Here is a 12,395-nt window from a genome sequence, read left to right as displayed (position 1 = left end):
GCTGTAGATGAGCAACCCAGAACTGTGTGTGTTTGCCTCAAAAAGCATCTTGCTTCAATTAGTTTATTCCAGAAGAAAAATGATTATTTGTATTTTAACAGCAACAGTTCCAACCTAAACTTGTTTTCAACAATAATTTCTACAGTCAGACGTACAGTAGGCCCGATAATGTTTCATCTTCATCTGTACTGTTACTTGGGGTTGCACTATCATTAGCTAGCTAGCTTGCTTTGGCTAACGTTAGCTGGCTAGCTATTAGCTGTGTACAAGGGGATTGTTTGAAAGATAAACTCACATCTACTACTATGAGACATAGTAATCCCTTATTTCTGCTTATCATCACCTGTTATAAAATGACAACAATGCCTTGCTAGCTGATTTACTTTTCCACTGTCGAAGCACTGTTTCCTGAAGCATTCTGCCCTATTCTGAAATAACTCCCTGGGTTTACCGTCATGCTGTGGATGTTTGATCATGACGTGTCTTTTTAATTTGTTCGTTTTGAGAGACTCATTACCCCGCACAAAAAAAACAATGTGGGCGCTCCTCGTTATTTCTCAAAGTTTGTATTAAACCAAGCTAGAGAAACTCATCGCTGTATTTGCGTTTCATGACGATTGAGTCCATTTGATGAGTGGGAACGGCACGTCAGTGGTCGACATTTCATCTAATGCTGAATGACAGCGCTGCAGTGTGTGGGTCTTCTTCGATGAGGTTTAACGGCGGTTGGCATCCAATGAATGTTGCATTACCGCCACCTACTAGACCATAGGTCACTAACAGGCGGACCGCGGTCCGGATCCGGACCCAGAAGCCGTCCCATACGGACCCGGACCAAAACAAAAGATTATGAATTAAAACCTGACGGAGCGCTTCATTTTAATATGCACAGCTTTTGTAGTCTTTACGTACTCGTTTTGTGAATGAGGAAACTCACCGACCAATTGCATGTGAGTTAAGCGATCCCACGTGATACCACTCAGCCAATGAAGTCTTTGCATTCCTGGCGGTAAACATTGGGACTCTACAGTGCAGACAGATGAGAGTTTTAGAGGCAAGTTACCAAGGAAAAGAAAGTCGGATTAAAAAGATAGCGATATATGTAGAAAACAAAGGGAGCGAAAACAGACGAATGAGACGGAGAAAGGGGAACGAAACAGACGAGTGAGAAACAGACGAATGAGACGGAGAAAGGGAGAGATACAGACGAGTGTGCCGGAGAAAGCTGAGGAAAATACGAGTGAGACGGAGAAAGTTGACGAAAATATGAGTGAGACGGAGAAAGGGAGCGAAACAGACGAGTGAGGCAGAAAAAGGGTAACAGTTAGAGAAAATAAGGAACAAATGGCACTCTCCAAAAAAAGAAAAGTGGACAATGAAAACAGAGCATCTAATCCAGAATGGACAGACTCCAGGATCCTGAGCAAAACATTCACTGCCCAACAACGTGCTCTTGAGTGTTCCCTCAGAGTTTCTTGGATTTTGGGTAAACACAAAAAGCCATTTACAGATGGAGGGGTTGTCAAAGAATGCATGAGTGCAGTAGCTGAAACACTACTTGAGGGAAAACAAAAAAATGAGCTTTGTGATAAAATAAAGCATATTCCCATGTCAGCATCATCTGCCACAAAGAAAAGTGAAATATTAACTCAGGATGTGCTAACCCAGCTAGATGAAGCCATGCATAAGGCACCATGTGTAGGCTTAGCTGTGGATGAGTCCACTGACATATGTGACAATGCTCAGCTGTTAGTGTTTGCCAGGTTTTTCAACACAGCCCAGAAAACATTCTGTGAAGACGTGTTAGGTGTCACTCCCCTTCAGACCAGTACAAGAGGAGAGGATATCTACCTGGCCATTAAGGAGATGTTAACAAAAAGAGGAATAGAGCCAAAACAAGTGGTTTCAATAACCACAGATGGAGCCCCTTCTATGATAGGGAAAGAAAAAGGAGCTGTAGCAAGACTGAAAGGGGACAATCCTGAGCTTTTATCTTACCATTGCATCATTCATCAATCTGTCCTCTGTGCCTCCCTGTCAGATGAGCATGCTGAGGTGATGAATACAATGATGAAAATGATAAATTTTCTCAGGGCATCCTCTTCCTACCAGCATCGCATGCTTAGGGAATTCCTCAGAGAAGTTGATGCCAATGCTGATGATCTTTTGCTGCACAACAATGTGAGATGGCTCAGCAAAGGCAGGGTGCTAGAGCGCTTTTGGTCCATCAGGAGGGAATTAGCATCTTTTTTGGCAGAGCTAAGCAGTCAGAAGGCAACACAGTTTTCTCTCTTTTTAGAAAATGAGAAATGGATGGATAATGTGGCCTTTTTGGTTGACATCACGTCACATCTGAATGAACTGAATTTGAGGCTACAGGGCAAGGACAATTCAATTTGTGAACTGATGACAGCTGTTCGCTCCTTTCAGAGGAAACTTGAAGTGTTCAAGGAAGACCTGCAGGGAGACTGTGTACACTTCCCAGCAGTGCAGGAACAGGTTCAGGGACAGAGAGATTTGTCTTCTTTTGTTGATTTTATTGATAAGCTGATTGTAAACTTCAGCAACCGTTTTGACAGCTTCAGCTTTGGAGAGCAGCTCACCATGTTCATTCAGAACCCATTTCTGATCACAGATGTCAGGGGGTTCTCAAAGGAAGTCACACAGCACTTTAAATGGGTAAATGCTGGGTCTCTCCAGATGCAATTGGTTGATCTCCAAGCAGATGTGGCCCTGAAAGAGCAGTTTGTAAGAACTGACCCTTCCACTTTCTGGTTCCAAATGGTCCCTGAGACTGCTTTCCCGGGTCTGAGGAAAGTAGCCCTATACATCTTGACCATGTTTGGCTCCACATACAACTGCGAGGCAGCTTTCTCCACAATGAACATAATTAAAACTAAATATCGTTCCAGGCTCACCAATGAGCACCTTCACATGTGTATGAGAATGGCCCTGACTCCATTCAAGCCCAGGTTTAAAATTCTGGCAAGACAGGCTAAAGCTCAATTCTCTCACTGAGCAAAAACATGGTGGAGTGGGATATGAGGGGAAGAAAGTGATACTCTAAAACTGTTCAATTGTTAAGATCTGTTGAGATGTATTATTTGTAAAATTGGTTGAGACTGTTGAGTCAAGATGTGAAACAGAAAAGGGGAAATTCAAACTTTTCCTCCCTTTATATTATTTTTCTGAAGTTAAGCACTTTTTTTGAAAATGCACAATTTTCACATTTTATTTATTTTCTCTTATTTTGACATGCAGCCCTAGTTTTATTTAGTTAATTAATGAGAGCACATTGTACATATCTACAGTCATACATATATGTTCAGTAGGGCTGCCCTCTTAGTCGATTAGTCGACTAATCGGTCGTTTTGGTCTTAGTCGACTAAGATTTCTTTAGTCGATAAGTCATTTTTTATGCTTATTCATGCTTAATTACTCATTTCCAAGTAACTTATGAGAACATTTCTGGTGAACACGAGATTTAAAGTGGTGCTTTTGCAGGATTAATTTCGAGAAACTCAGTTTTACAGATGGTTAATTAACTACATTTATATTGCGCTTTTTCTAGTCTTGCACAGCTCTGTCGATTAAATCAACTAATCGATTAGTCGACAAACTCATATAAGTGTTAGTCGACTAAGAATTTCTTTAGTCGAGGACAACCCTAATGTTCAGTTCTATGTTTCGTGATAATAAATATTGTCAACAAGTTTTTGAATTGTACTGAATTAATTTGATTAGACGGTCAGTTATTGATTACATTCAGAACTACTAGGCTACTTAAATATATATACCACTAAATTGTTAGACATTATGATCTTCTGGACCTTTGCTTCAAAACATTTTCTCTAACTGGACCTTTTTTAAATTTTGTTGAATACCCCTGTACTAGACTGAAAAAATTAAACAAATACCCTACCATCTAACACTACACTCGTAAAAAATAAATAAAGAACACCACCCTACTCCACTATTTAAATCAATTTAGTCCTACCTCAGGCCAACAACCTGAAAGGATGGGACACCACCACTTAACACACCCTGGTAACTCTTTTGATGTCAAGTCTCGCACACCCAAATACCTCTATGCAGCTGCCACCACAACCTCAATTTTCTGCACCATATGTTAAAAATCCAATCTTAGTGAAACATTCACTACCGGTCAAATGTTTTAGAACACCTACTCATTCAAGGGTCTTTCTTTATTTTTGCTATTTTCTACATTGTAGAATAATAGCGAAGACATCAAAACTATGAAATAACACACATGGAATCATGTAGTAACCAAAAAAGTGTTAAACAAATCAAAATATAGTTTATATTTGAGATTCTTCAAATAGCCACCCTTTGCCTTCATGACAGCTTTGCACACTCTTGGCATTCTCTCAACCAGCTTCATGAGGTAGTCACCTGCAATGCATTTCAATTAACAGGTGTGCCTTCTTAAAAGTTAATTTGTGGAATTTCTTTCCTTCTTAATGCGTTTGAGCCAATCAGTTGTGTTATGACAAGGTACGGGGGGGTATACAGAAGATAGCCCCATTTGGTAAAAGACCAAGTCCATATTATGACAACAACAGCTCAAATAAGCAAAGAGAAACGACACATTAAGACATGAAGGTCAGTTAATACGGAACATTTCAAAAACTTTGAAAGTTTCTTCAAGTGCAGTCGCAAAAACCATCAAGCGCTATGATGAAACTGGCTCTCATGAGGACCGCCACAGGAATGGAAGACCCAGAGTTACCTGTGCTGCAGAGGATAAGTTCATTAGAGTTACCAGCCTCAGCAATTGCAGCCCAAATAAATGTTTCACAGAGTTCAAGTAACAGACACATCTCAACATCAACTGTTCAGCGGAGACTGTGTGAATCAGGCCTTCATGGTTGAATTACTGCAAAGAAACCACTACTAAAGGACACCAATAATAAGAAGAGACTTGCTTGGGCCAAGAAACACGATCAATGGACATTAGACCGGTGGAGATTTGTCCTTGTGGTCTGGAGTCCAAATTTGAGATTTTTTGTTCCAACCGCCATGTCTTTGTAAGACGCGGTGTGGGTGAACAGATGATCTCCGCATGTGTATTTCCCACCGTAAAGCATGGAGGAGGAGGTGTTATGGTGTGGGGGTGCTTTGCTGGTGACACTGTCTATGATTTATTTACACTTAACCTGCATGGCTACCACAGCATTCTGCAACGATACGCCATCCCATCTGGTTTGGGCTTAGTGGGACTATCATTTGTTTTTCAACAGGACAATGACCCAACACACCTCCAGGCTGTGTTAGGGCTATTTTACCAAGAAGAAGAGTGATGGAGTGCTGCATCAGATGACCTGGCCTCCACAATCCCCCGACCTCAACCTAATTGAGATGGTTTGGGATGAGTCGGACCACAGAGTGAATGAAAAGCATCCAACAAGTGCTCAGCATATGTAGGAACTCCTTCAAGACTGTTGGAAAAGCATTCCAGGTGAAGCTGGTTGAGAGAATGCCAAGAGTGTGCAAAGCTGTCATCAAGGCAAAGGGTGGCCATTTGAAGAATCTCCAATATAAAATATATTTTGAATTGTTTAACACTTTTTTGGTTACTACATGATTCCATATGTGTTATTTCATAGTTTTGATGTCTTCACTATTATTCTACAATGTAGAAAATAGTAAAAATAAAGAAAAACCCTTAAATGAGTAGGTGTTCTAAAACCTTTGACCGGTAGTGTATATCACTTGTTGACCTATCCCTCTGTACTGGTACAGATCTCCTACTCACATCACTCCTCTCAGGATCCCTCCCCCCTTGATCCATCTTCCTCTACTTTCTTCACTGCCTCAGCATATGACAACTTCTGCACTACTCTAACCCTGGAAACCTCAACCTGCCTCTCTCGCACGGGACATTTCTGATCACCAGCCACATTTGCACCCCTACAATTAACATATACCACTACTTTCCCCAATGCTACACATTTCTTTGTCTCATGTGTAACAGTGTTGCTTCCGTCCCTCTCCTCGCCCCTACCTGGGCTTGAACCAGGGACCCTCTGCACACATCGACAACAGTCACCCTCGAAGCACCGTTACCCGTCGCTCCACAAAAGCTGCGGCCCTTGCAGAGCAAGGCAAACAACTACTTCAAGGTCTCAGAGCGAGTGACGTCACCGATTGAAATGCTACTAGCACGCACCGCTAACTAGCTAGCCATTTCACACCGGTTACACATGCCCTTCTGCACACTTCTCACACCTAGGAACCTCCTTCCTACACACTGCTGCCATATGCCCATAAGCTTGACACCTGTAACAATGTAATGTATTTGGCACAAAAGCTCGTACAGGATAACTTATATATCCTAACATCACTTTGTCAAGCAAAGACTCAACATCAAAACTCAAAAGAACAGACAGACTCACGCCACCCTTTCTGTGTCGCACCAAACGACGAGCATCACAAACACCGGGAATCTTCCCCTTTGGTTGGTCAACTTTTACATTTACTGCTACCCCAGTAATCACTCCTTTCAACGGCGCCCTTTTCTTGAGCGCAAAACGATTCACATCTCTTGCCCCCATTCATTTAGCGCGGAGCGCCTGCTCCCTCTGACGAGCAGAAACACAAACAATTATCACTAAACCACTTCTGGTTACCCTCACCGATTCCACAGCACCCAACACTGTTTTCACCCATCCTGAAACCACAAATGGATCAGCCAAAAGACAAGGTTCCACTTTTTCCAAAAACGGACATACATCTTGTTCTTGCCTTCTCAAGGGACGCCGTTTAACCGGCTGTCACAATCTCCGTACAATCAGCACCAACCCCTCAGGATGTAGCGCTCAACAGTGCATCCCACAGAGCGCGTCTTGATGTTCTTCTTTATCAATAGCTACCGCAACGCTTTTCCATTTCAAATAAGCGCACTCTTCCAACCACCATCCACCGTCACTCGTTCAGCGTGTGGGTTGCGGAGTGATCTTCAATAAAACTGCAAAGAGAGCTGTAGTGTCGAGTCAAAGTTGCTAGTCATTGCTGATAAACAAAGGAGTCCGCTCATACTGAACCCTTGATCATAAGTTTTATTCATATCACAAGATTCCAGCATACGTTTTACAGATGTCATGACCACCCGGAGAGCGGCGTCCCAGATTGCAATGGCCGCTCTAACCTCTTCTTCGTTTTTACCCAGTATATATAATCTTCCCAAGATATGGGTGGCTACCTCTACTGTCCAATCCCCTGTCTACAACACACACTTCCTGTCTGTTGTATGTGGCGTCACCCTAAAACAATTCCCTCTGACACTAAAATAAACATCCTCTCAGGTTCCACTTAAAAACATTAACAAAGTCATAATCTTCATATACTACAGAGCGCAGTTGCACTTGGCCAAATTAATTCCAGTAATTAATGAAATAATTATACATTTACTCTGACACGTCGCGACCCATACTTTAAGAAATGCTGCTCTGGAGTCATAATGGTAAAATGACAGTAAATAATGTTAAGCTTACAAAAAACTAAGAAAGGATATTCAGTGTTTCATTACAACATATTTTGTAATGGGATGTAATTGTAAATCAAAATGACTGTAAATGGTTTTCTTATTACTCTCACCTTTTTAGAATAGTCTTAAATTGGGACACCCTGTTACTGTCAAACTGGGACACCCTGTTACTGTCAAACTGGGACACCCTATTACTGTCAAACTGGGACACCCTGTTACTGTCAAACTGGGACACCCTGTTACTGTCAAACTGGACACCCTGTTACTGTCAAACTGGACATCCTGTTACTGTCAAACTGGACACCCTGTTACTGTCAAACTGGGACACCCTGTTACTGTCAAACTGGACATCCTGTTACTGTCAAACTGGACACCCTGTTACTGTCAAACGGGACACCCTGTTACTGTCAAACTGGGACACCCTGTTACTGTCAAACTGGGACACCCTGTTACTGTCAAACTGGACACCCTGTTACTGTCAAACTGGGACACCCTGTTACTGTCAAACTGGACATCCTGTTACTGTCAAACTGGACACCCTGTTACTGTCAAACGGGACACCCTGTTACTGTCAAACTGGGACACCCTGTTACTGTCAAACTGGGACACCCTGTTACTGTCAAACTGGACACCCTGTTACTGTCAAACTGGGACACCCTGTTACTGTCAAACTGGGACACCCTGTTACTGTCAAACTGGGACACCCTGTTACTGTCAAACTGGGACACCCTGTTACTGTCAAACTGGGACACCCTGTTACTGTCAAACTGGGACACCCTGTTACTGTCAAACTGGACACCCTGTTACTGTCAAACTGGACACCCTGTTACTGTCAAACTGGGACACCCTGTTACTGTCAAACTGGGACACCCTGTTACTGTCAAACTGGGACACCCTGTTACTGTCAAACTGGGACACTCCTCTATCAGATTTTTTTGTTAACATTTTCCTCAAATCTGCTATCAGCTATGCCATTTTACTTAGAAAGATAATACCTCACCAACATAAAAAATCCATACAGGTATATGATGACTAAAAAAAGTTTACTTTTCTGTATTTTACTCTGGTGACAGTAAAACAGTCATTGAAATTGTTGAGGGGAGATGTCTTTCTGGTTTCATTCTACAAAATGTCATTTAGAGTGTAGTTTGAAGCTGGTGTACAAAACCGAAAGTAAAAGATGCACAAACAAAACTTAAGAATGGGAAGCATAGAAATAGCACACATAGAACAGATCTACCACTTCTTAGACTTGCTTTCAAGTCGAATGATCGATCTATAACATTTCTATGTTAATTTGGTCAGGTTGCCCAAAAAGTTACATATTGCCACTTTAATGTTCCACAAAATTACCTAAATAATGTTTTAATACATTTCATTTGTATGAATAATTGAAGTTTATCATAAAAATATTGAAATTACACATATACTCTAATTTATCATTCTTTACAATAAAGTAGTAAGTGTCCCACTTTGCCAATCAACCTGTCCCAAATTTGCCAGTATCGACTGAAAGAATGTGGTGTCAGGACAATTTGTGTTTGAAAAAGAGTCATCCATCCTGTATTTAATATTTATTTGTTAGTAGTGGAGTTCATAAGCTATTTAGAATTGTATCATGTTGGGGTTTAAGACAATGGGATGATTCTGTAAAGTGTTCCGAAAAGCAAATTACAGAAAGTGTCCCACTTTACCAATACTCACCCTATATAATTTACATAAGTATTCACACCCCTGAGTCAATACTTTGTAGAAGCAACTTTGACTGCGATTACAGCTTTGAGTCGTCTTGGGTATGTCTGTGTCAGTTTAGCACATCAGGATTTGGGGATTTTCTCCCATTCATTTTCTCAAGCTCTGTTAAGTTAGATGGGGAGCTGTGGTGAACAGTAATCTTAAAGTATTTCCACAGATTTTCAAGTCTGGGCTTTGGCTGGGCCACTCAAGGACTTTCACATTATTTTTCTGAAGCCATTCCAGCGTTGCTTTGGCTGTATGCTTGGAGGTCATTGTCCTGTTGGAACATAAATCTTCTCCCCAGTCTATGGTCATTTGCAATCTGAAGCAGGTTCTCATCAAGGATTTGCCTGTGCCAGTCTCCCAGTCCCTGCCGCTGAAAAAAGGATCCCCATATCATGATGCTGCCACCCCCATGCCTCACGGAAGGGATGGGGTTAGTCAAGTGATGAGCTCTGCCTGGTTTTCTCCAGAGATAGTGTTTATTCAGGCCAAATAGTTTTTGTCTCAGACCACATCTTTTGCCTTATGCACTCAGTCTTTCACTTGTCTTTTTGCAAACTCCAGGCATGCTGTCATGTGCATTTTTCTCAGGAGGAGCTTCCATCTGGCCACTCTCCCATAAAGCCCAGATTGGTGAAGTGCTGTAGAGACTGTTTTCCTTCTGGCAGGTTTTCCCATCTCAGTAGTTCTGTCAGAGTGGTCATTGGGTTCTTGGTCACCTCCCTGACCAAGGTCCTTCTTGCTCAGTTTGGTCCGACGGCCAGCTCTAGGCAGTCTGGGTGATGGAGACCACTGTGCTCTTGGAAACGTTCAACTCTCTAGAAATTGTTTTATACCCTTCCCAGATATATGCCTCATCACAATTCTATCTCGGCGATCTATGGACAGTTCATTGGACTTCATGGTATAGTTTCTGCTCTGACATGCACTGACAACTGTGGGACCTTATATAGACAGGTGTATTTCTTTCTAAATCATGTCCAAACAATTGAATTAGCCACAGGTGGACTCAAAACAAGTTGTAGTAACGTCTCAAGGATGATCAAAGGAAATTGGATGCACCTGAGCACAATTTGGAGTGTCATAGCAAAGGGGTGTGAATACTTATGTAAATGAGATACACAATATATACAAAATGACTGGACTCGGCAATTTCAGCCACCCCCGTTGCTGACAGGTGTATAAAATTGAGCACACAGCCATGCAATCTGCATAGACAAACATTGGCAGTAGAATGGCCTTACTGAAGAGCTCAGTGACTTTCAACGTGGCTCCGTCATATGATGCCACCTTTCCAACAAGTCAGTTCGTCAAATTTCTGCTCTGTTAGAGCTGCCCCGGTCAACTGTAAGTGCTGTTATTGTGAAGTGGAAACATCTAGGAGCAACAACGGCTCAGCCGCAGAAGAGGTAGGCCACACAAGCTCACAGAACGAGACCGCTGAGTGCTGAAGTGCGTAAAAATTGTCTGTCCTCGGTTGCAACACTCATTACAGAGTTCCAAACTGCCTGTGGAAGCAATGTCCGCACTAGAACTGTTCGTCGGGAGCTTAATGAAATGGGTTTCCATGGCCGAGCAGCCGCACACAAGCCTAAGATCACCATGTGCAATGCCAAGCGTTGGCTGTAGCTCAGTTGGTAGAGCATGGCGCTTGCAACACCAGGGTTGTAGGTTCGATTCCCACAGGGGACCAGTATGAAAGAAAAAAAAAATTATGCACTCACTAACTGTAAGTCGCTCTGGATAAGAGCGTCTGCTAAATGACTAAAATGTAAATGTAAAGCTTGCCGCCATTGGACTCTGGAGCAGTGGAAACGCGTTCTCTGGAGTGATGAATCACACTTCACCATCTGGCAGTCCGATGAACGAATCTGGGTTTGGCGGATGCCAGAAGAACGCTACCTGCCCCAATGCATGGTGCCAAATGTAAAGTTTGGTGGAGGATGAATAATGGTCTGGGGCTGTTTTTCATGGTTCGGGCTAGTCCCCTTGTTCCAATGAAGGGACACCTTAAACTTACAGCATACAATGACATTCTAGACGATTCTGTGCTTCCAACTTTGTGGCAACAGTTTGGGGAAGGCCCTTTCCTGTTTCAGCATGACAATGCCCCCGTGCACAAAGCAAGGCCCATGCAGAAATGGTTTGTCGAGATCGGTGTGGAAGAACTTCACTGGCCTGCACAGAGCCTCGACCTCAACCCCATCGAACACCTTTGGGATGAATTGGAATGCCGACTTCGAGCCAGGCCTAATCGCCCAACATCAGTCCCCGACCACACTAATGCTCTTGTGGCTGAATGGAAGCAAGTCCCCGCAGCAATGTTCCAACATCTAGTGGCAAGCCTTCCCAGAAGAGTGGAGGCTGTTATAGCAGCAAAGGGGGGACCAACTCCATATTAATGTCCATGATTTTGATAGTGTATTTCTGTATTTAATTGAAGACATTTTCAAAAAATTCTAAAAACATGTTTTCACTTTGTAATTATGGGGTATTGTGTGTAGATTGGTGAGATAAAATATATATTTAATCTATTTTGAATTCAGGCTGTAACACAACAAAATGTGGAATAAGTCAAGGGGTATGATTACTTTCTAAAGGCACTGTATATGTAACCCATTAACAGACCTTATAACCAGAGAGGAAGAGGCGATAGATCATCTTTGTTGTAACTAAGCTAAATAGCTAGATAGCTACTTTATCACAGCATGCATGGTTTGTTTGTGGCTCTGGTAACAATAACTAACGTTAGCTAGTGTCAAGTTGCGTCAATTCAAATCTGGTATAGGAACAAAAAGAGGTCAATACACGTCTTCTAAAATAGACTAGTATTTTAATTAATGCAAAAACTTGAATGGTAAATATGATGTTCGTATATACGGGCCCACTGAAAAACCACGCAGGGCAGTCAGAGAACTGAGCCATTGTTATAAGTTCTTCTTTAAATACTCTGACAGAGATAGTTCCCGCTCCCTGCTGGGCCTGTCAGAATAGAGGCTGGGTGTGGTTTAAACTTACCCAACCTATCGATGGCGCACAGGCTGGTCCCAGCCCCTTGGCACTTCACTGTTGCCAGGTGTTAGTTGTTTTTGTTGCAGTACACATGTCCTTGAGCAGTTTAACAAAGAGGCAGTGTGTATCTCAGTCT

The sequence above is a fragment of the Coregonus clupeaformis genome, unplaced genomic scaffold, assembly GCF_020615455.1.
Source record: "Coregonus clupeaformis isolate EN_2021a unplaced genomic scaffold, ASM2061545v1 scaf2402, whole genome shotgun sequence".
Lineage (NCBI taxonomy): Eukaryota > Metazoa > Chordata > Actinopteri > Salmoniformes > Salmonidae > Coregonus > Coregonus clupeaformis.
This window is presented reverse-complemented; position numbering follows the sequence as displayed.